The sequence below is a fragment of the Corvus moneduloides genome, chromosome 27, assembly GCF_009650955.1.
Source record: "Corvus moneduloides isolate bCorMon1 chromosome 27, bCorMon1.pri, whole genome shotgun sequence".
NCBI lineage: Eukaryota > Metazoa > Chordata > Aves > Passeriformes > Corvidae > Corvus > Corvus moneduloides.
Genome location: NC_045502.1, coordinates 3,807,319 through 3,831,325, shown reverse-complemented (window position 1 = coordinate 3,831,325; position 24,007 = coordinate 3,807,319). Strand labels below are relative to the sequence as shown.

Genomic DNA, 24,007 nt, shown 5'->3' with positions numbered 1-24,007 from the left:
CCAGCACAGGATCCCCACTCCAGCACAGGATCCCCACCCCAGCACAGGATCCCCATCCCAGCACAGGATCCCCACCCCAGCACAGGATCCCCATCCCAGCACAGGATCCCCATCCCAGCACAGGATCCCCATCCCAGCACAGGATCCCCGTCCCAGCACAGGATCCCCATTCCAGCATAGGATCCCCACCCCAGCACAGGATCCCCACCCCAGTACAGGATCCCCACCCCAGTACAGCATCCCCATCCCAGCACAGGATCCCCGTCCCAGCACAGGATCCCCATCCCAGCACAGGATCCCCATCCCAGCACAGGATCCCCGTCCCAGCACAGGATCCCCATCCCAGCACAGGATCCCCATCCCAGTACAGGATCCCCATCCCAGCACAGGATCCCCACTCCAGCACAGGATCCCCATTCCGGCACATGATCCCTATCCCAGTACAGGATCCCCATTCCGGCACATGATCCCTATCCCAGTACAGGATCCCCATCCAGCACAGGATCCCCACTCCAGCACAGGATCCCCATCCCAGCACAGGATCCCCACTCCAGCACAGGATCCCCACTCCAGCACAGGATCCCCATCCCAGCACAGGATCCCCACTCCAGCACAGGATCCCCACTCCAGCACAGGATCTCCATCCCGGCTCAGGATCCCCACTCCAGCACAGGATCCCCATTCCAGCACAGGATCCCCATTCCGGCACAGGATCCCCATCCAGCACAGGATCCCCATTCCAGCACAGGATCCCCATCCCAGCACAGGATCCCCATCCCGGCTCAGGATCCCCACTCCGGCACAGGATCCCCACTCCAGCACAGGATCCCCATCCCAGCACAGCATCCCCACTCCAGCACAGGATCCCCACTCCAGCACAGGATCCCCATCCCAGCACAGCATCCCCACTCCGGCACAGGATCCCCACTCCAGCACAGGATCCCCATCCCAGCACAGCATCCCCACTCCAGCACAGGATCCCCACTCCAGCACAGAATCCCCGTTCCGGCACAGGATCCCCACTCCAGCACAGGATCCCCATCCCGGCACAGGATCCCCATTCCGGCACAGGATCCCTATCCCAGCACAGGATCCCCATCCCGGCACAGGATCCCCACTCCAGCACAGAATCCCCATTCCGGCACAGGATCCCCACTCCAGCACAGGATCCCCATCCCAGCACAGGATCCCCGTCCCAGCACAGGATCCCCATTCCAGCATAGGATCCCCACTCCAGCACAGGATCTCCATCCCGGCTCAGGATCCCCACTCCAGCACAGGATCCCCACTCCAGCACAGGATCCCCGTCCCAGCACAGGATCCCCATTCCAGCATAGGATCCCCACCCCAGCACAGGATCCCCACCCCAGTACAGGATCCCTATCCCAGTACAGCATCCCCATCCCAGCACAGGATCCCCGTCCCAGCACAGGATCCCCATCCCAGCACAGGATCCCCATCCCAGCACAGGATCCCCGTCACAGCACAGGATCCCCGAGCCCCGTGCCTGCTCCAGGCAGGAGGGAATGGGCTGGGGAGCGCTGGAGTCCCAGGACGAGCCGGCACAGCACAGAGTTCCTGGCAGCCGTTCTCTCCCCAAAATCCGCCTGGGAAACCCCGCTGGGCGCAGCCAGCCCTGCACGCACACAGGGAGAGGGGGGCGAGTCCAGCAGGACCCCTGGCAACGAGAGGATTCCAGGCCTCAGGGACAGGGACTAAACCACACCGGGCTGGTGGGTGCCCGTGGGGTTCGGATGGTGTCCCATGGGATTGGGATGGTGTCCCACGGGACCGGGATCCCGTCCCATGGATGGAGCTCCAGCCTTTGGCACGGCTCAGGAGCGCAGCCAGGGCCGGGCACCGGGATTTGCTCCGCTCCCCCTGTGGGAGCCGGGCCAGCAGCCCAGGAACGGGCGGGAGGCGTGACCCCAATCCCGGCCCTCCGCTCCCGGTGATTGCCAGGAGCGGGAATGGTCCTGCGGGGGTGGAGCGGGGTTGGAGCCAGGCACGGAGCGCAGGCTGTGATTTATGGCGCTGCGCTCGGCAGACGAGATCCGCCCCCTGCCTCTGCTAATGCCGGCTCCTGGCAGCTCCCGCGGCCTCTGCTGAGCTGAGCAGCGCTCCCACAATCCCGCGGCTGGAATCTGCTATTTTGGGAGCTCCGAACTGAAGGGAGGAAGAGGAAGGAGAGAGGAGAGGGAGAGGGAGAGAGAGAGGAGAAGGAGAAGGAGGAGGAGGAGGAGGAGGAGGAGGAGGAGGAGGAGGAGGAGGAGGAGAAGGAGAAGGAGAAGGAGAAGGAGAAGGAGAAGGAGGAGGAGGAGAAGGAGAAGGAGAAGGAGAAGGAGAAGGAGAAGGAGAAGGAGAAAGAGGAGAAAAAGGAGAAAAGAGAGGGGAAAAGGAGGAGGAAGAGACGATGGAGGAGGAGGAGAAGAAGAAAGAGAAGAAGAGGGAGAAAGAAGTAGAAAGGGAAGGAGGAGGAGGACAAGGAGAAGGAGAGGAAGGAGAAAGTGGATTTATGTGAGCACAGAGAGGGTTTAGCTCAGGGGGAAAAGGCACAGAAGACGATGATTCATTTTCAGCAGAGTTCGGTGTTTCTATGGTAAGTCACAGCCGGGGAGGCCCAGCCAAGGAGGGACCCGCACCAGCTGGGCCAGCGGCCGGAGCCGCAGCTTTCCAGGAATCCTCTGGGCTTGGGCAGGGCCAGGAGCTCAGGAGCTCCGCCGCCATGGGAGGGCAGAGCCCTGCGGTGTCCCCTGGCTGTCCCTGAGGATGTGCTTGGCTCCTCCTGGGCTGGAATTCGCCCTCCCCGGCTGCCCCATCCCATCCCATCCCGGTCGTGTCCACACTCGCCCTGGGTGCCGCGTCCTCCCCCGCAGCCGGCTCCGACGCCGCCGTGCTGCTTCACCTCCCGAGTCACCTGGAAGCCTTCCCAGGGCAAGGGAGCCCCGGAGAGAAACTGGAAAGGATCGTGGTGGAGGTTTGGGTTCTTGAGGAGCGTGGGGCGAAGGCCAGGCTCTGAAATGCCCCCCAGAATCCTCTTGGATCTCCCTGTGGTGGGAGCCGACCCGTTGTGAAAATCCCCCTGCAAACATTCCCAGCTTTTAAAAGAGCCTAGAAATCCCTCCAGCAAAACCCAACCAGAAAAATTCCCAATAATCCACTTTTTGTACTTTCGCTGCAAAGAGTGGGTGGAACACCCGGGATTTGCTTTCCTGGAGGGAGCTCGGGCAGGGAAATGTTCCCCGGCCTCGCTCACGTCCAGCACCTCCAGGAGCGGCCCAGGTGAGTCCCTCCCTCATCCCTTCCACCCCTTCCTTAATCCCCCTGGACACAGCCCTAAGTGGATTTGCATGGATACATGGAATAAAATCCCTTATATTTAAGGATAAAGAAAAAAGCAGAAATGACAAAGCCAGGATTTCCCCCCCCCCTTCCTTTTTCCCCCCCTTTTTTTTCCTACTGCCAGATTATTTACAAATCCATTGAAATTGGATAGAACTCGGTCCATGCTCGTTTGCTGCTCGGGAGGGAATTACAAGATAATCAGATCAGTGATAAAAGCGAGAAGTAGGTGTGTATTTAATGACTTTTTCCCCCCACAGAGCCATGAGGGAAGATTGGAGGAGCAAGGAAAGGCTGGAAAAGGAAACAGAGCCCTGAGAAGCAGCTCTGGTTCCAACCCCAGCCATTCGAGCAGCAGAAAAAAAACCCCCAAACCTTCAAAAGGTCATGAGAAAATCCAATCCCATCCCAACTCAAAGGCAGATTGATATTTCCTCTTCCACTTCTGGGATTCATCCCTGCCTTTCCTACTAAAATTAATGCTGGGAGCACGTCCCGGCTCCTGGGCAGCTCCTCAGCCTCTTCCTTTGATCGGTGCTGAAGCAGAGACAAGCCCCAAACACGTCCCCAGAGCTCAGAGCAGCGTCGGCTCCGCGCTTTGACAGAGCAGCTTCCTCCGGAATGGGAACAGTGATGAGCTGGGTGCTCCCCGGGATCGCTCTGGAGACCCCCGGCACCCCTGGGAGTGTTCCCCATCTAATCCAGCTCCAACCCAACCAGGAATTCCTCCCGTCAGAAAGAGGAGATGGAAAATTTGGGGCAAAAGGCAAACGCAGAGCCCGGATGTTTTATCTGTGAGAGGAAATGCTCCAAATGCTGCTCCAAAATCGTGCTCCAAATGCTGCCCCTGGTGTGGGGAGGGAGCTGAGGGGTGGAGCAAAGGGGGAAGGTGAGGAGGGGTCCCAGAGTGCAGGAGGGAGCTGGAGTCACACCTGGGGTGAGAAACGGGAATATCAGTGGATGGAATATCCCAAAATCTCTGTGTCCCGATCCAGGCATCATATCTGGGGTCAGAAACGGGAATATCAACCCAGATGGAATATCCCAAACCCCTCCTGCCCCAATCCAGGTGTCGCATCTGGGGTGAGAAACGAGAATATCAGTGGATGAAATATCCCAGCCCTGGTGCTGTTCCAATCCAGGGGCTCTGGAGCAGAAGTTTTCTCTCCTTTTCCTGCTCCGCCTCCACCTCCTCCTTCTCCTCCTCCACCTCCTCCTCTTCCTCCTCCTCCTCTTCCTCCTCATCCTCCTCCTCCTCCCATTACTCACCACTTACGCAATGTTTATCTCCCAACCAGTTGGGCAGCAGAAAACTGCTCTGTTCTGCTGGAAAAGCCGAGCCTGGCTGACTCTGCCCGCCGGGGATTCCCCCCCTGGACGCCACAGGCCGCCTTCCTGCTCCTTTCCAGGGAAAAGGGCCTGGATCCCCCCTGGGATGTTCAGTTCTCTCCCCAGCTCCGTTTCCTCCTGCTCCATCGGCCTCCAGATCCAAACCCTGCTCAATAATTCAGCAGAGCTGCTGTGCTCCAGCAGTAAATAATTCATCCTGGAGTCGGAGGAGGGAATTGTGCTTCCATCACCCTCCGGAGCGGGGCCGGGGCTCCGCCAGCGCCTCCCAGGGCAAAGCTTCTCTCTGATCCAGGGTGCTCCCGGTGGGAAACGCGGCCGTGCCGAGGGCTTGGGAGGGAGGAGAATCCCACCAAGGATCCCTCACTCCTCCCTGTCTGTGGTTTCCTGAAGGCCTCACCCTGGAATTCCCAGGAATGGGGGGAAAAGGGGAAAGCGTGGGGGTGTGGGGGGTGGAATGTGCCCCAGGAGGGACAGCACCCCTCCAGGACAGCCGACATTCCTGATTCTCCCCCTTTCCCTTGGGATACTTGGGATCTTGCCGTGGGTTGGGCGGCCTGGGTGGGGCTGGGGGAGGATTCTGGGGGGGAAAGGGGCCAGGGTGGCCGTGGGGGGGTCAGGGCTATGTGGAACCCCCGGTGTTGGTGTTTTCCAACCCCTTTCTCGGCCCTGTCTCCCGCAGGGAATGGTGCTCCAAGCCCTTCTGCCTCTCCTGGAATATCCTGCCAAGAGATTTTGGGCAGCAGCATCCCCCAGTCCTTCCACCCCAACCCACACCAATCCCTGGAGAGGAGCACATCCCGCTGGCATCCCACATGCGGAGCAGGAAGGGAGATTTTCCCTGGGTTGTTTTTTTTTGGGAATGTTCCCCAGGGAATGGCTCACACCCTCCCAGGACCCCCTGAGCCCCGGCGGGGTGACGCCGGTGTCGGCCCAGCTGCCACCGTCCCCACCCGGCTGCAAATCCTGGCCTTTATTGTGATAATTCCCAACGCTGAAAATCAAATTATCCCGGCCCAGATAAGGCCGAGCCCCACACTGGGGAGGAAGGATTTGGGAAAGGAGCCCTTTATCGCCGGGATGCAGAGGAGGAGGGACAGGGAATGCAGGGATTTGGGGGGGGTTGTGCAGCCTGTGGAGAGCGGGATTGCAGCCTGGGAAAACAAAGAGGGCCTGGGCAGCGTGAGGGGATAATGAGATTTATTCTCCTTTTTCACCCCCATTTCCTCTGCTCTCAGCCCAGTGTGAGCCTCCAGCTGCATTTCTCACCCTCCCTGAGCCAGGAGCTCCCGGCACATTTTTGGGAATCAGTTTAACTTCGACTGCATCCAGAGTCCCGCAGGCAGCAGGAAAAGGGTTGGGGTTGGGATTGGGGTTGGGATTGGGATTGGGATTCTGCCCCTCTGCCCCCTCAGGTGAGGCTCCACCTGCAGAGCTGCCCCAGGGAGGGGGGCTCAGGGAGGACCTGGAGCTGCTGGAGAGAGCCCCGAGGAGGCTCCGGGATGGGATCCAAGGGATGGAGCAGCTCTGCCAGGAGGAGAGGCTGGGAGAGCTGGGAATGTTCACCTGGAGAAGGGAAGGCTCCAGGGAGAGCTCAGAGCCCCTTGCAGGGCCTAAAGGGGCTCCAGGAGAGCTGGAGAGGGACTGGGGACAAGGGATGGAGGGACAGGACACAGGGAACGGCTTCCCACTGGGAAAGGGGAGATTTGGGTGGGATATTGGGAAGGAATTCCTGTCTGCGAGGGTGGGGAGGGGCTGGGCTGGAATTCCCAGAGCAGCTGTGGCTGCCCCTGGATCCCTGGCAGTGCCCAAGGCCAGGTTGGAGCAGCCTGGCACAGTGGGAGACATCCCTGGGTTGGAACTGGATGAGTTTTAAGCCCTTCCCACCCCATTCCCAGCTCTCTCCGTGCGGGATGAAATCCCGGTGCCGCTGAGCCCAGCAGCCCCAGCCCCTGGAGCACCCGCTGAGCTGGAGAAGAGCTCTGGAAATGAGCTTTCTTCCCAGCTCAACCACAGGATGTGGAAATTGGGTTAAAAGGCCCCGCGGGGATGATTCGGGGGCTGGAGCAGAGCTCGGAGCGGGAGCATCCCGAGTTTCCTGTGGGAGAAGCGGGAGCTGGAGCCGGCAGAGTCTTTTTGGGGGGGGTCTGGGAGACTCCGGGGTTTGTTTATTTCCCTCGCCCGGCTGTGAAAAACCCATTTGGCTGCACTGTTGCAAATCCGAAGCCCTTAAAGCGACTTAAATCACTCCTAAACAGGAGCAGTAATTCCGGGATTTATTGAGCCGGGGGCTGCATAAACACGGATTTGAGCCGGTCCCACTAAATCAGAGCAAAACCCCGAGCAGATTTAATTCCCTGCTCATTCTCCAGAGCCCTTTAAGCTGGTTTCAGGTTGATTTAAGCCCAGCCTGGGCCGGGGGAGGCAGGAGAGCTGACACTCCCATCCCTGGGAATGGGGCATCTCCCAAAGTTCCTGTCCCAGCCCAATCCCAACACACCCGGACCTGCACCTTTATTAAACAAACCAGGCCCAAAATCTTCCAAGGAAATGCCGTTTTTCCCCCCAAAATCCCATTCCAGCAGTCCCAGCTGCCGGGGCAGGAGGCTCAGAGCTGCTTTTTGGGGGATGCCAGGGGTGGGCAGGGTGGGGAGAGGGCAAGGAGGGAATTCCCGGCACCCGGAGAGCGCCCAGGGCAGTGGGATGATCCCATAAAACGGCTCCTGGGGTTTGGAGTCAGGGGGAGAAGGGAGAAGCGGCTCAGGGGATGTGTCCGGGAGCTGTGCTCCGCTCGGGATGCCACAAAAACAGGGATTTGGGAACTTTTTAAAATCTGGATAAGTGGATTTTTTACTCTGGGTAAGTGGGGGTTTTATTTACCCGGGAAAAATGGGGGAGCTTTACTCGGGAAAAGTGGGGTTTTCACTCTGGAAAAGCGGTTTTTACTCTCGAAAAGTCTGGGTTGTTTTTTTCTATTAACCTGGAAAAGGGGCTTTTCACTCTGGATAAGTGTTTTTATTTTTACTCTGGACAAAGTGGGGTTTTTTAATCTGGGGAAGCGGTTTTTTACTCCGGAAAAGAGGCAGCTTTTCCCTCTGGACGAGCAGCTCTTTACCCTGGAAAAGCGGATTTTCCCCCTCTGGCTGAGCGGTTTTTCACTCTGGATAAGCGTTTTTCCCCTTGTACACCTGGGAGCAGCGGGAGCCGCGGGTCCGCCCGCGCTGCCTTTCCTTGTGCAGGCTCTTCCCGGCTGGAAGCAGCTGGGACGCAGCTCCCGGGACCCCGGGATGCAGGACCCGCCTCGCCCGCCAGAGGCTGCTGGTGCCGTTTGGAACGGCCCGGAATTCCAGCCTCATCCTCTCCCGGATTCTCATTCCAAGGGATTCGCGGCGGTGCAACAGAGCCGGGACCGCGAGGAAAAAGTTGTTCCCCCCTCCAGGAGTGTGAGCGGCGGGTGCTCCCCAACGGAATGCTGCGGACAATCCCCGATCCCCCCCCGGGATCCCCCGATCCCATTCCAGGATCTCCTCAATCCCTTTCCAGTATCCCCTGATGCTCTCCCAGGATCCCCTGATCCCATTCCAGGATCTCCCCGATCCCTTTCCAGGATCCCCCAATCCCCTCACAGGATCCCCTGATCCCTTTCCAGGATCTCCCCGATCCCTTTCCAGGATCCCCCAATCCCCTCACAGGATCCCCTGATCCCTTTCCAGGATCCCCCAATCCCCTCACAGGATCCCCTGATCCCTTTCCAGGATCTCCCCGATCCCTTTCCAGGATCCCCCAATCCCCTCACAGGATCCCCTGATCCCTTTCCAGGATCTCCCCGATCCCTTTCCAGGATCGCCCAATCCCCTCACAGGATCCCCTGATCCCTTTCCAGGATCTCCCCGATCCCTTTCCAGGATCCCCCAATCCCCTCACAGGATCCCCTGATCCCTTTCCAGGATCCCCCAATCCCATTCCAGGATCCCCCGATCCCTTTCCAGGATCCCCCTGATCCCTTTCCAGGATCCCCTGATCCCTTTCCAGCATCTCCTTGATCCCTTTCCAGGATCCCCCAATCCCATTCCAGGATCCCCCAATCCCCTCACAGGATCTCCGCGATCCCTTTCCAGGATCCCCTGATGCCCCCCCAGCATCCCCTGATCCCTTTCCAGGATCCCCGATCCCATTCCAGGATCCCCCAATCCTCTCACAGGATCCCCTGATCCCTTTTCAGGATCCCCCCGATCCCTTTCCAGGATCCCCTGATCCCTTTCCAGGATCCCCCAATCCCATTCCAGGATCCCCCAATCCCCTCACAGGATCCCCTGATCCCTTTTCAGGATCTCCTTGATCCCTTTCCAGGATCTCCCCGATCCCTTTCCAGGATCCCCCAATCCCATTCCAGGATCCCCCAATCCCCTCACAGGATCTCCCCGATCCCTTTCCAGGATCCCCTGATGCCCCCCCAGGATCCCCTGATCCCTTTCCAGGATCCCCTGATCCCATTCCAGGATCCCCCAATCCCCTCACAGGATCCCCCGATCTCTTTCCAGGATCCCCCAATCCCATTCCAGGATCCCCCAATCCCCTCACAGGATCTCCTCGATCCCTTTCCAGGATCCCCCAATCCCATTCCAGGATCTCCCAATCCCCTCACAGGATCTCCTCGATCCCTTTCCAGGATCTCCCCAATCCCATTCCAGGATCCCCTGATCCCATTCCAGGACAGATTCGGAGCAGTGACCTCAGCAATGTCCCCTGGCTGCCGTTGTCCCTTTCCAGCCTCGGGGACCCCAGACCCAGCAGGGGCCACCTCTGCTCCTTCCACGGGGATTTGTGGGATCACTCTTTTGGGGGCGAGAGCCCCAAATTCCAAACGCCGCTGGATTTGGGCTGATTTTCGCCATTTTCTGCCAGGTAGGGCCGGGCTGTAATTGCCGGGCCGTGGTTGATGCATTGCCATAGTTACCATCGGCTCTGCTCCCTCAATGACGGGGGCTCCGTTCCTTCTCGGGTGGGAATTCAGCCCTGGAAATGCCCGATTTGTCCTGCCAGGGATTCATCCTGCCCCGGATTCATCCTGCCGGGAATTCATCCTTCCAGGGATTCATCCTGCCGGGAGCCAGGGTGCTTTGGCAGAGCAGTGCTTGGTGTTAATGAGTTTTCCCCCCAAGTTTTCCGCCCTCCCTTCTCCATTTCTGCACGCTTGGATCCCGCTTTTCCTGTTATCTCCAGAGGTTCCTGGGCAGAACCCACAAGCAGTGGGGTTATGGATTCCTCCTGCTCGGCAAGGAGTTCTTTTGGGGTTTTTTATGAGGTTTTTATTCCTTCAGTAATAAATCAAACTCCTGGTTTCGCTCCTGCTCACTCCCTGCCCTTGAATTCCCCCCTTTTCACCTGAGCTGAATTTTCATGGAGGTGTTTAATGCCCCTCTAATCCCTGGATTCCCAGGGGGGCACGAAAGCAGCTTTACAAACCCATAAATCCAGAAGGAGAAAGTGCGTTTTTATTATTCCTGTCGCCGTGAAAGTCCGAAAAAACCTGGCCTGATGTGAAGCATTCAAGAACAAATTTGCTCAGTGGTGCCACTTCCCGTGGAAAAGCTCTTGGAAAGGGATTTCCCGGGATGGGAGGAGCATCCCGAGGCTGGGGATGTCATGCAGGGGTGTCAGTGGGGGTCACCCAGCCGGGCTGAGGGGTCACCCAACCGGGTTTGGGGTCTCTCGTATGTATTTGGGGTCACCCAGCCGGGTTTGGGGTCACTGTGGCCTCTGTGCCGGGCAGAACAGAGCCCCTGTTTTCCACCCCTCTTCCTCTGCCCTCCCGTCTGCCCTTCCTCGGATTCCGCCCCGTCGGGAAGAGCCTTTCCCGGGATCTCTGGGGGGTGCTGGCGCTCGGCCCAGGGGCAGCCGGGGTTTTTGGGAAGCCGGGAATTGCGGGAATTGCGGGATTGGGCCGGGAGCAGCGCTAGATGGCAGGAGTCAGTCGCGCGCAGGGAGGGATGAGCTCCTCTGCCCCTGGAATCGTGCTCCGGGCTGGAATTCTGCCAGCTCACCCCGAGGATGCGCTGAAGCGGCCAAAATCCCCCCTCCAGCCGGATTCCAGGACTCTGCATCCCGCCTTTGCCTCAATCCGTGCTCGAGGATGGGGGGATTTGGGAGGCTTTGCAAGCCGGGGTTGTATCCACGCAGAGAATCCGGACTGGGATCCGGGACGTGCTCGGGCTGCTGCTTGGGGTGGGGGTGCTGTGGGTTTGGGATCATCGGGGGCATGTTTTAGTCGAGATCAGTGGCTGGGAATGCCTGGAGAGCCTCAGCTGGGCATTCCCGAGGGTTGGAATAACAGGAATTTTCACAAGCAGCCCCAACCTCCACTGAGCTGTCCTTCTGCAGCTCAATAAATTTAGGGATTCAATCCTCCCCTCTCCAAGCTGGAGAAAAACCAGGATCCAGAGTGCTGGATCCAGGGCCGAGTGCATCTGAGGCATCCCCAGCCCGTTCCCTTTCCTCCCCAGCCCACGGCTCAGCCAAGCATCCATTTGAGAGAGGCCCAGGGAAGCGTTTCCATTGCTCTGAGTCTCGTTAGAACTTTTTCCTGGCTGAGGCTCGGCTTTTAGGGCTGCTGGCAGCAGCTGTCACTTTTCCCAACCCTAATGGTGCTCCCTCTGGAGCCTGAGCCGCCGCTCCGGAGCTCTCCGTGGCGTTTGTGTGATTTTATCGGGCCCCAGAGCAGAGTGAGAGGCAGCTGATGCAAAATCAATCTCTGGAACACCTGAAAGACAGCGGAGATCGGTGCCAAACGTTGTAGTGACAACAGAAGAAACGATTCCCGCTCCGGTTCCTCGCCGTGGGAATCTCTGCTGGGATGGGGATGAGGAGCGGAGGAGATTGGAGGATGAGGGAAACAGGGAGAGGGAAAAGGTCGGGCTGGGCTGAGATTTGGGGGAAGAACAAACCCCAGAAAGCTGCTCCGGGGAGGCTGGGATCCCACAGGGATGGCGCAGAGGAGGCACCAGGCGGTGATTGCTCCTTTCAGCGGTGATTGCTCCTTTCATCGCCGCACAATCGCTCGGGAGCTGATCTGGCCTCTCCTCCCAGCCCTGGGAATGAGGGGAGACATCCCAGTGCTCCCAGTCCAGGCTCTGCCCCCTCTGGATGCTGTCTGGTCTCTGGTAATGGTAGAACAAGATACTCCCAGTTCCCAGAGCGAGAAACATCCCCCAGTCGAGGCAGCGTCAACTTCCATCGCTCCGAGCTCTTCCCAAATTCCCAGATTTTTTTACCAGGGCCTAAACCAACACCCGGTACCCGACCCAGGCATTCCAGCTTCCCCCAAACCTCCTGGGCGCTGATATTCCCAGAGTAAACCAAGCCAGGACGGTTTGGAACCCTCTGATGGTGGAGGCACACATGGAAAACCTGAGGGATGAGATTAAAGCCGACAGGAATCTCACTGCGGATTTGGGATCATCCCCGCTGCTGAAGGGGTGTTGATTCCCAACAAGGCACATTTTTCCTCTGGGAAGGAATTATTCCCACCACAGGCTCTGGTCCTGCTGTTTCCCCACGAGATAGGAAGCTCTGAGTGCTGCTCTGGTCAAAGGGTGATGGAAAATCAGGGAGCAGCCACGGAATCACTCCTTTCACATAAAATGTTATCCCGAAGGTCCTCCCTGAGTGCGGTGCGAGGCGGATCCCTCAGCGCCTCCCCAGGGACCGCCCCGCTCCCGGAGGTGCCGGGTTCAGGGGGGACGGACGAGCCTGAGCAGCCGATTCCTCCTGATGCGCTCCTGGGCCCGGGAAACAGCCGCTGGAGCTGCCCGGGGACAGGGCGAGGGGCTCTGGGGAGGTGACCAAGCCCAGCGAGTGTCCCCACGCCAGGGACAGCAGCTCCGGCCCGCGGGGTCACCTGAGCTGCGCCGCTGTGGGGCCGGATGCTCCTCAGCAGATCGGGTCCCTGATGTCTCTGCAGTCATTACCCCGCTCCCAAAGCACCCCAGGGTCACCGGGTGCCGGGGCTGGGAGCCTGCCTGTCCCCTGGCTGATGTCACCGCGTCACCTCCCAGCCGTGCCGGGGGATCCCTGCCCTGCCCTGCCCGCGTTTGCTCCGCGCGGAGCTCAGCGCAGCCGAGGCAAAGCTGCCGCTACTCTGATTGACTCCCGGATCAATTAAAGCAGCGCGCGGGCAGATGGAGGGCTCGGATCCTGAGTTTTCCCCCCCGATTCTCCTCCACTCTCGCTCTCCAGGGGCCTTTCAAGTTAATTGTCCTGATCTCTCGCTGCCTTTTTGCGCCGGCCCTCAAGGACTGCCCTGCAAATCCTGTCCTCCGTGCGCGCCGCGGCGCTGAATCCGGCCCGGGAGGAGGAGGAGGAGGAGGAGGAGGAGGGGGAAGAGGAGGAGGAGGAGGAGGGAGGGAGGGAGAATTGATTTGCTCCATCAGGCAGCAGCAGCGGCTGCTGCCACTGTTTAATTCTCAGTTCAAGCCCCGTGGAGAATACAAACGGCTCCGCTGCTCGGCCAATTTACAGCTCTGACAAGCTGCTAAACAACGTCTTTGTTAGCGCCGGGCGGCCCCGGGCTCGCCGCGGGTGGCGGGGGAGGCACAGGTGAGCAGCAGGAGGAAAAGGAGGAGGAGGAGCTGGAGGAAGAAAAGGAGGAGGAGGAGGTTGTTTATTTTGTGCATCCCTCGCTGCTCATCCCTCTGACCGCGCTGCCTCTCCCAAGCAGCCCCTTCTGCCTCCAGAACCCATCCCGCCCCTTCAGAGCCCGTCCTGCCCCCAAAAGCCCCTTCGGAGGGGTTTTGGAAGAGGTTGAGCGGTGGGAATTGGCCTCGCACGGAGCTGGAGGTTGCGATAACCGAGGGCACTGAGAGGGAGCTGCAGGCACCAACCACCCGCACAGCTCTGGGAGTGAGCTGCGAACCGACCTGAACTGAGCAAAACCCAGGTTTAGGTCACTCCTTTGGGATTTGGAGCGTTGGAGAAGAACGTGGATGCTCGGCTCAAGGAGGAATCCTCCCAGCAGCCACCCACGGAGTGAGGAGGGAGGAGCTGGGGAACCGTCCCACACTCGGGGCCGATTTTTGGGACATTTCACACCATTTTTACACAAAACCCTTTTCCCCCGAGGCTCCAGCACGGGAGCATCCAGGCCTGGCAGAGTCCCCACTAATCTGGTCAGGCTGCGCTAATCCCAGGCTGGAACCAGGTCCTGGTACCGAGTTTAAGTAAATGATCTCCCTGATAATGACAAATCAATTATGGGTGCTGCCCACGAGGAGGACCCAGCTGTTCCACAAAGCACCGAACCCGCAGCAAATGTGGCCAAAAAACCTCAGGAATAATCCGAGCACGGAGACAGCAAATGAGTGAATGCTTGTCCTGCTGCTGGTGCAGCACAAAAGAGAAACAAACCCAGAATCCTTCCTGGGGTTTATTAGGAGATTTTATTAAGAGATTTTGCTTCTTTTTACTTTTTTTTTTTTACCAGGAGTCTGGCTGGGAAGCGCGGTTTGGGCCTGGGATCTGCTCCCAGCTCACGGAGCTCAGCCCTGAGCTGGGGCTCGGTCTAGGGAAGCTGGGGAGGACTGGGAGGGTGCTGTGACATTTGTGACATTTGTGACATTTGTGACATTTGTGACATTTGTCATCCTGGCAGGACACGCTGTCCCATGGCTGGGCTGAAACAGATCCATGGGGAGGCTGGAGAGGGTCCGGGAATTGCTGCCAAGGACAGGGATCCTTTGCCTCCGGTCTGATGCTTTTCCAGCACTGGAGGTGGCTTTAGGGGCGTCCCCTTGTGCCCCCCACCCTCCCCCTGCCCCTCTGGGGGCTCAATTCCTGCTGTGCCATTTGGGTGCCAGGTGGGCGTCCCTTATTTGGGGACATCACTGGTGCTGGCAGCGCTGATGGGACTTTTCATCAAGCGATTAAATTTAAAAAAAAAACAACACAAAAAAGGGCCCAGCTTGTTCGGAAACACAAAGGCGGCAGCCGGCATTAATTACTGTGTGCAGCTTTGGAGCGTTTACTCCGGCTTTTCCCAGGGGGGATAATTAGGGAAGAGGCTTTTCAGTGCTCCACGAGGCACCAGGAGACGCTGCCACATCCCCTGAACCCGGCCGGACCCCCCTGGATCTGACAGAGGATCAACTCAGCGAGGGGAGAGCAGGGACTGATTTCTGCTCTGCTCCGAGTTCAGGCTCTGGGATTTCCCGGATGGATTGATCCCCGTTAGCTGAGATCCAAATTAGCTGCCCGTGATCAGGGCTGGAGCGGTTTGCTCTGATCAGGAATTGGGATCAGGGCTGGAGCGGTTTGTTCCGAGCAGGAATTGGGATCAGGGCTGGAGACGTTTGCTCTGAGCAGGAATTGGGATCAGGGCTGGAGCGGTTTGTTCCGAGCAGGAATTGGGATCAGGGCTGGAGCCTGATCAGTTTTTCTCTGGAAAACCCATTCCCGCAGAGATCCTTCACAGGGTTAAACCTTGAGGCAGGAGGGATCTGAGCGCAAAAAGCCGAGTGGTTCTCAGGGTTTGGGTTTGTTTTTTTTTAATTACCGTCCTCCGGCACATTTTAATTTGAGGCATCAAAGGTGTGAGGAGACAAAGCCGTGCGGATCTGGAGCCGTACCTGCGGTGGCCGCGTGTCCGTCTGTCATCTGCTGGGGACAAACAAACCCCCCCTGCTTTGTTCTCCGCCGGCGTTTTGTTCCCTGCATTAATTTCTCCCCTAAAATAAAAAAATAAAAAAAAAAAAAATCCACGAGATTTGGCTCTTTGCAGAAGGGGAAAAAAAAATCATATGAAAAGGTGCCGTTTGGGGGATTAAAAAGAAAATACCTCTTTTCTTTCAACTAAATTACAAAGCACTTGTGCTGCTTTGTATCTGAGGAGCCGGAGGAGAGGAGCAGGTGGGGTTTGGCGGCAGATTGGAGGCGGAGACGGAATGGCTGAGCTGTGCTCGAAAGGAGCGGGAAGGGAGGCTGGAAGTGTGGGAATGTCACTGCTGAGGGTGGCTGTGGCTATCCCGAGGCTCCGACACGCGGCTGGTTCCACTCCTGGTCCTGAGCACAGCCCGCACAGCTCCCCGAGGGGAGGATTGTGGAATTTCGGAAGGGAATGGTGGGAAAAGCTCCAAGGTCAGCGAGTCCAAGCCCAATCCCCACCTCGTCCCCAGCGCAGAGCTCTGGGTGCCACACCCAGGGCACCTCCGGGGATGGGGACGCCAAACCTCCCTGGGCAGCGTTTAACAGCCTTTCCCATGGAGAAATTCCTGCGGATGTCCCACCTGGCCCTCCCCTGGCACAGCTGAGATCGTTCCTTCCTGTCCTGGGAGAAATCAGCGGATTCAGCCCCAAACCGAGGTGCTGAGCTGCGCTTGTGCCCCGCCGCGCTCCCTGACCTCCCTTTGCTCTGCTGAGCCTCTCCCGAGGCTTCTCCAGAGCTTTTCCAGAGGCTGGGATCCCGCGTTTCCCCCGGAATGAGCCCGGGGCGATGCTCATCACCCACCCCAGCAGCTGCTGGCTCGGGTTTGGCTGTGCTGAGATCCCGATGCTTCCCAGCACATCCATCCCATGGAACGGCTTTAACGGGAGCAGAATCCAGGCCTTTGGGCTCGCAGTTCCCACCGCGCTTCCCAGAGCGGGGCCCGATCCCTCCGAGCCTTTCCCACAGCACGGAGCGAGGCCGAGCCGCTGGAATTCCGCCAGCGCCGGGATGGATCATCCCCTTTATTGCTGTCAAGGTGCTCGTAAGTGCCTCCATCCATCATTCCCGGCGTTTTCCGAGCTGGAATGAGCGCCCAGGTGCCGATCTCAGCTCCCGGAGCCTCTCCACGAGTCCCTTCCTTCGCTGCGCTCTCATTTCCTCCCTCCCGTTCTGTTTTAGTGCCACCTTAACGAGCGCTCCTTGCAGAGGGGACCACGAGGCCACGGCCAATTAAGTGGAATTAAGGAAATTAAGGAAAGGCCCCTGTCAGGTGTCCAATTCCAGCAATAAAAGGGATTCCAGCTGGAGTGGCCGGCTCCAGGAAACTCCCCCCTGCAGCCAAGAGGCTTTCGGGGCTCTCGGAGGCGCGAGGAGGGAAGGGGAAGGCTTTGAGCGTCGCGCGTGGGATGTGCTTAAAATTCCTCCTGGAAGGGGTTGAAGCTGAAGAAGGGGAGATTTCGGTGGGATATCGGGGTGGAATTGTTCCCTGTGGGAACAACGGGGTATTTGGGGTGTGGGATTTGGGATGCGGGATACGGGATTTGGGATGAGAGATGGGGTATTTGGGATGCAGGATTTGGGATCTGGGATGCGGGATGTGGGATGCGGGATTTGGGATTTGGGATGCGGAATTTGGGATTTGGGATGTGGGATTTGGGATGTGGGATGTGGGATTTGGGATTTGGGATGTGGGATTTGGGATGTGGGATTTGGGATTGGGATGGGGGATTTGGAATGTGGGATTTGGGATGTGGGATTTGGGATGCGAGATTTGGGATGCGAGATGTGGGATTTGGGATGCAGGATGTGGGACGCGGGATGTGGGATGCAGGATCTGGGATGTGGGATTTGGGATGCAGGATTTGGGATGCGGGATGTGGGATTTGGGACGTGGGATGCGGGATTTGGGATGCGGGATTTGGGATGCGGGATGTGGGATTTGGGACGTGGGATGTGGGATTTGGGATGCAGGACGTGGGATTTGGGATGCTGCAGGATGTGGGGACTCTGCGGCGGAGCCGGCGGTGATTATCGATGCTAAACGCGGAGCATCCCCCGCCAGCCGAGCCCTCAGATCTCCGAGCCATCAAATCCCCGCCCGAACCTCATTGTTCCGCAAGAAACGCTGGAGAGGAAGGGGAGAGAAGAACCGGGATGAAAGGATGGAAATCGCTCCTGGAGCTCCTCACCTCCGCCTCAACCTTTCCGCTTTCATGTCGCGCCTGATTTGTTTTGATCGCTCCGAGCCGGGCTCGGTTTGAATCCGATCCCGGGGAATTCATGGAAATGAGGAGCCGCTAATGAGCGGCGGAGCAGCTGCTGGAGGGGGAACGTGGCTCCCCAGGGATGCGGGATTTGGGATGGGGGATTTGGGATGGGGGATTTGGGATGTGGGATGTGGGATTTCGGATGCAGGATGCGGGATTTGGGATGGGGGATGTGGGATTTGGGATGTGGTATTTGGGATATGTGATTTGGGATTTGGGATGTGGGATGGGGGATGAGGGATGTGGGATGCGGGATGTGGGGTGGGGATGGGGGATTTGGGATGGGGGATGTGGGATGGGGGATATGGGATTTGGGATTTGGGATGTGGGATGCAGGATGTGGGATGTGGGATGTGGGATTTGGGATGTGGGATGTGGGATGAAGGATTTGGGATGTGGGATGTGGGATTTGGGATGCGGGATAAGGAATTTGGGATGCAGGATTTGGGATGTGGGATTTGGGATGCAGGATATGTGATTTGGAACACGGAATGTGGGATTTGGGATGCAGGATGCGGTATTTGGGATGCGGTATTTGGGATTTGGGATTTGGGATGCAGAATTTGGGATACAGGATTTGGAATGTGAGATTTGGGATGCAGAATTTGGGATGAGGTATTTGGGATGCGGGATGTGGGATTTGGGATGGGGGATTTGGGATACAGAATTTGAGATACGGGATTTGGGATGCGGGGTGAGGGATGTGGGATACAGGATTTGAGATTTGGGATGCAGGATGTGGGATCTGGGATGCGGGATGTGGGATTTGGGATGCGGGATGTGGGATTTGGGATGCGGGATGTGGGATGAAGGATTTGGGATGCGGGATTTGGGATGCTGCACTCAACCCCCAAATGCTGCGACCCCAAAGCGGTGCCAACGGGACCTTCAGCTCCCGGGAACCAGGGCCAGACACCAGAAGTGTGGAAAATCCCATGGGAAACTCATCAAAACAACATTTTTTTAATCAAGGTGTTTCACATTTTGGTGTAGAATTGAGACTTTTTTCTTTAATATCCTGATTCTCATGGAAAAAGGGGTGGAAATCCCATTCCTACAACTCCCGAGCTGCTCTACGTGAGAGCTCCAAGAGGGGCCAAGGGATTCTTTTGGTTTAATTTGATTTTAATTAACCCCAGACCCATCCCTGGGAAGGCCTTGTGGTGTTGGGGTGGCATCCTTGCACGAGGAGCCCCAAATCTTCCAGGAAAAAGAGAGGAAAACTCAAGTTTTGTGGCAAAAAAAAAGAGGAAAACTCAAGTTTTATGGGGGAAAAAAGAGGAAAACTCAAGTTTTATGGGAGAAAAAGCCCAGTTTGGAGTATGTTGGAACCATTTTCCCCAAGGACGCTGTCCAACATTAAATAGGAATTAAATTCAGCTTTCTCTCAGTGCGGTATTTCAAATAAAAATGCATTTTTACCCCTTTTAGGGTCTTTTTTTCCCTTCTTATTTTAATAATTCCCCAGTTCCTTGACTGTCAATGCACCCAAATGGAAAGAAAAGCTCATTTCCATAAATCCATCCATTAACTCCATCTCAAACGAGCCCATTAGGAGCCACCTTCATCCAATGTTTATTTTGAGGAGAAAAACCCCAATTTGGGGCATCTCCCACTGCTGAAAAATCCCCTTTCGGGCTTGTCCTTCTGTCGAAATTGTCTTTTTTCGGTGCAGATGTTTCCAATTTCTCCCCAATTTGCTGGAATTGTCCCTGATGAGCATTCCTGCCAAACAAAAAAAAGGTTGGGAAAACTCAATTTTCCCCAGGAAAATGAACAAAATCTGTTCCCGGCTCGCGCAAAACGAGATCGTTCAAATCCGGGGGCCTCTCCCAGGTTCTGGCCTTCCAAAGACATGGATTTGGGAATTCTTTTGGGGCCAAACAGCCCAATCTGGCAGCTGGGAGCACTTCCAGCCTCCAAGAGACCTGGGAGAGGAGTCAATGGGATCAGGCTGGGAATGGGAATTATTTTCCCTGGAACGCCGTCATTTTTCCCGGGATTTTGGAGCAGAGCTGTTACGGCAGTTTGGGGCTTTAATTGGATTTTTGGGTGGGGAATTCGGTGGAGGAGGTGACAGCCCGGGGACTCTGCAGCCCGAGGGCATCACCTGATGATGTCACCTGATGATGTCACCTGATGATGTCACCTGAGGGTGTCGCTTGATGGCGTCACCTGATGATGTCACCTGATGACGTCACCGGAGGGCATCACTTGATGATGTCACCTGATGACATCACACGAGGGAGTCACCTGGGGGGTGTCACTTGATGATGTCACTTGATGATGTCACCTGATGATGTCACCTGGGGGGGTGTCACTTGATGATGTCATCTAATGACGTCACCTGATGACGTCACCTGATGATGTCACCTGCGAGTGCCCTTGACTCCGCCCCTTCCCAGCGGGAGGGAAGCGCCAAAAGCCGGCGGGGAAGTTTTGGGAAGCTCTGGGGAGAATTTTGGGGGAGGCAGCTGAGCTTCCACCCCGCCACGGCTCCTTTTTGGGGTGTCCCTGACAGTCCCGTGGCTGTTTCCCAGCTCTGCGAGGAAACAGAAGGAAAAAGGCTCCGTGGAATTCCCTATTCCATGGGAGAGATGAAGGCGTTGGAAAAGGCAGATTTGGGGAATAACCTCGGCGCCTGCTTTGCTTTTATTTCTTTATTTTATTTCTTATTTATTTATTTCTTCTTTATTTCTTCCTTTTATTTCTTTCTTTTCCTTCTTGCACAGCATCTAAAGCGGGGAGAGCGCGAAAAGAAAAAAGTTAATTTATTTAATATAAATAAAGCAGCCAGAAATTCGGGCTTTCGGTGCCGCCGAACATTCCCAGCACCCATCTCCACATTCCCATTGCGCCGGGCAGGGGTGGGGGCTGAGCCGCGGCTGCTGCTTCCCACCGAGGTCTCGAAACACTCCATTAATTCCGATTTCAGCAGACAGCTCTGTGTTTGTTAAATTAAAACCAGCTGGTTATTGAAAGAAACGTATTTATTGGGAATTAGCAGCCGTGTGCCGGATGGATATTTCCCACCTCGTTGTCAGGGCTCAGACACAAAGCTATGGTTAATAATCATTTTTTTTCCTCCCCCTTTCAATTATCGCGGGGGGGGGGATCATCCCATTAATTCCGAATTAAACGCGCATTTGGAAAATCTCAATTCCGAACGCTGCTGGCGTTGCTGGCGTGTTCCAGCTGGCTCTGGGGAAAGATGTTCTGGGATTTTCCACTGCTTGGATGATCCAGGCGGGGCCGGGACAGCCGGTGCCTCAGCTCTGCCCTCTCCAAGCCGAGCCAGGTGTGGGCCCGCCTGGGGACCTGCTCCTCTGCTCCTTTCCAACAAAAACTTCCAGGAACCTCAATGTTTAGAAGAAAATGGGGATAATTGGGTCTTCCTGGAGCAGGCAAGGAGGGCCATGAATGATTTAGAGGGAGCTGGATGGCGATCAGAGATTTCTCCTGCTCTGCCTCCTCTCCTCAGCTTTGCTGAAACATTTATTGCGGCTTCCTCGAGTGCCCAGCGCCGGGCCGGGCTCGGTTTTTGAAGAAAAGCTGTTTATCCACACCGAATTATGGGATGGGGGAAAGGGAGAACTTCCCACTGGGAGCCCAGATCCAAGATTTGGGGTGGTGTTGTCTCGCCCCTGCATCCCATGGGGTGTTTTGGGGTCAGAGCGGTGTCAGGGCAAGATGCGGCCTCGTTGCTTGTGCCCTTGGATGGGTTATTCCCTTTTCTGAGTGCCCCTGGATGGGTTATTCCCTTTTCTGAGTGTCCTTGGATGGGTTATTCTTTTTTTTTTTTTTTGTCTTTGGATGAGTTATTCCCTTTTTTTCCGAGCCTCAGCTCCTCGTCCGCACCACGATCCCGCCCTGCTGCATGAGGCCTTTGTTACCCGAGCACAGGCACCCTTTGAAAGGCGGCCCCGGTGCCCCGGGGAGCGGGGTTTGTGTCTGGCTGTCCCGATTTCCCCTCAGTGGTGCCTTTTTTCCCTGGAATCCGAAGGTGTCTGCGCGCTCTGCCCGGCTCCAGCGCCCGGGGCAAAGCCTGACCTTTGCTGCTCCCTCTCCGCTCCAAGGAGGGGGGAAAAAAAAGGGGATTTTTGTGTGGAAAACAACTTGTGAGGAGCCAAGGAAGAACAAAAACGCTCTGAGGGTTCGCTCCGGGCTCTGACTGAGCGGGTTGAGCGGGGAGGGAGCCTCGGCATTCCCGGATCTGTCCCGGATCCAGCAAATCCCATCCCCCGGGAGAGGTGCCAGGGTGGGGCCGGGGCCGCGGTGGCTTTGCGGCGGTGGCATTGAGGTGGCATTGCGGCGGCAGGGACGGAGGGGCCGGGCAGAGGGCACCCCGCTAGGTGGCAATGCTAATCTGTGCCGCAGCCCCGCATTTTCGGAATGTGCCGCAGCCTGGGATCCTTGGAATGCTGTGCCCTGGCCCTGGCAGGACGTGGCACCGCGGGAGGGTCGCGATGAGTGAGGGAACCCCGGCGCGGGCACGGAGCTCTCCCCCCGCACGGATTCTGCTCCCGCTGAGGGAACGAGCTGCTCTCCGCATCCCAACGATCCCAAGGATCCAGGAAAGGCGTTTTCCAAGCCCAGCAGGGCTGGGATGGCGCCGGGGTGTGCACAGACTGCGGAGCACCTGTGCCGGGTGTGAGCTCTGCCCTCCCACGCTTCCCCCCGGCGACAGCGACATCCCCGCGTCACCGACAGCTCCGGCGACAGGGAGGAGCTGCAGGTCCTTCCCGGCCTGATCCCGCTCCATGTCCTCCTGCAGGTCCTTCCTGGCCTGATCCCGCTCCATGTCCTCCTGCAGGTCCTTCCCGGCCTGATCCCGCTCCATGTCCTCCTGCAGGATCCTTCCTGGGCTGATCCCGCTCCATGTCCTCCTGCAGGTCCTTCCTGGCCTGATCCCGCTCCATGTCCTCTGTTAGGATCCTTCCTGGCCTGATCCCGCTCCATGTCCTCCTGCAGGATCCTTCCCGGCCTGATCCCGCTCCATGTCCTCTGTCAGGATCCTTCCTGGCCTGATCCCACTCCATGTCCTCCTGCAGGTCCTTCCTGGGCTGATCCCACTCCATGTCCTCCTGCAGGATCCTTCCTGGCCTGATCTCACTCCAATGTCTCCTGCAGGATCCTTCCTGGCCTGATCCCACTCCATGTCCTCCTGCAGGATCCTTCCTGGCCTGATCTCACTCCAATGTCTCCTGCAGGATCCTTCCTGGGCTGATCTCACTCCATGTTCTCCTGCAGGATCCTTCCTGGGCTGATCTCACTCCATGTTCTCCTGCAGGATCCTTCCTGGCCTGATCTCACTCCATGTTCTCCTGCAGGATCCTTCCTGGGCTGATCTCACTCCAATGTCTCCTGCAGGATCCTTCCTGGGCTGATCTCACTCCAATGTCTCCTGCAGGATCCTTCCTGGGCTGATCCCGCTCCCACTGGGAATTTCCTTCCCCTCCTGCTCCCTCCTGCCTGCCCCATCCTGTCCCTGCTGGGGACATGGATGAGAGGTGGCCTTAGCTGGACTCGATGATCTTAAAAGCCTTTTCCAACCTAAAAGACTCCATGATTTCCTCAGGGAATGGGGTTCCTGCAGGATTAATGCCCCATGGGGTGGTTGCCTTCCACCAAAATCCTTAATCCAAAATCCTTGCGCACCAAAATCCTTGATCAAGGCCAGCAATTAGGTTTGAGAACAATCAATAGAGATCAATAAACAGCCTGTGATGTTTGATGGAGTCATTTATGCTCCTCGGCCGGATTGTTCCCGCCAGCCAAAGAACAGAGCCATGGAAAGCAGCCCCGTGGATCAGGATCAAGCTTGAGGCTGATGCTTTTCCCAAACCCTGGCTCTGCCCTCCCCACCCTTCACCCATTCTGTGTTGTTTAAGCCCAATCTCCGAAGGAAAACTCGGGCCCTGGCATCAAATTTTAAGAAGGGAAGCATTCCCAGCAGCGAGGGACTGCTGGAGAGGCTGCCTGGAAGGCGAGGGGGGGAGGGAGGAGGGAGGAGGGAGGTGCCTCCCACCCCCAGTCTGGTCCCTGCCCTTATCTCCGGTTTTATGGCACCATCTGCAGCGCTGCCTTTAGATAAGGGAGGAGATAGCGAGGGGGTGGAAAGTTTAGAGCCTCGTTTTTCTTCTTTCAGGCAAAGGCAAAGGATATAAAATGAAGAGTGAGCCGCCAATAAAAGGAGAAAGTTTTATTTCTTTAAAAAACCACCCAAAACCCCAACCGTGGCTGCCTGCGCTGGTTCCCACGGCCTCAGCACCGGGATAACGAACCGCAAACCCCATTTGAGCAGAGCCAAAATCCTGGAATGCTGCTGCCATTCCGCTCGCCAGGTGGGGCAGAT

At 57.2% G+C, this 24,007-nt stretch overlaps 1 long non-coding RNA gene across 1 annotated transcript; it reads left to right on the top strand.

The window, feature by feature from the left end:
* Positions 1-2,438: 2,438 nt before the first annotated feature.
* LOC116435501 lies at positions 2,439-3,851 on the top strand. Its single transcript, XR_004236790.1, has 2 exons — positions 2,439-2,599; positions 3,603-3,851. It is a non-coding gene; the product is annotated as an uncharacterized LOC116435501 (long non-coding RNA).
* The last annotated feature ends 20,156 nt before the right edge of the window (positions 3,852-24,007 follow it).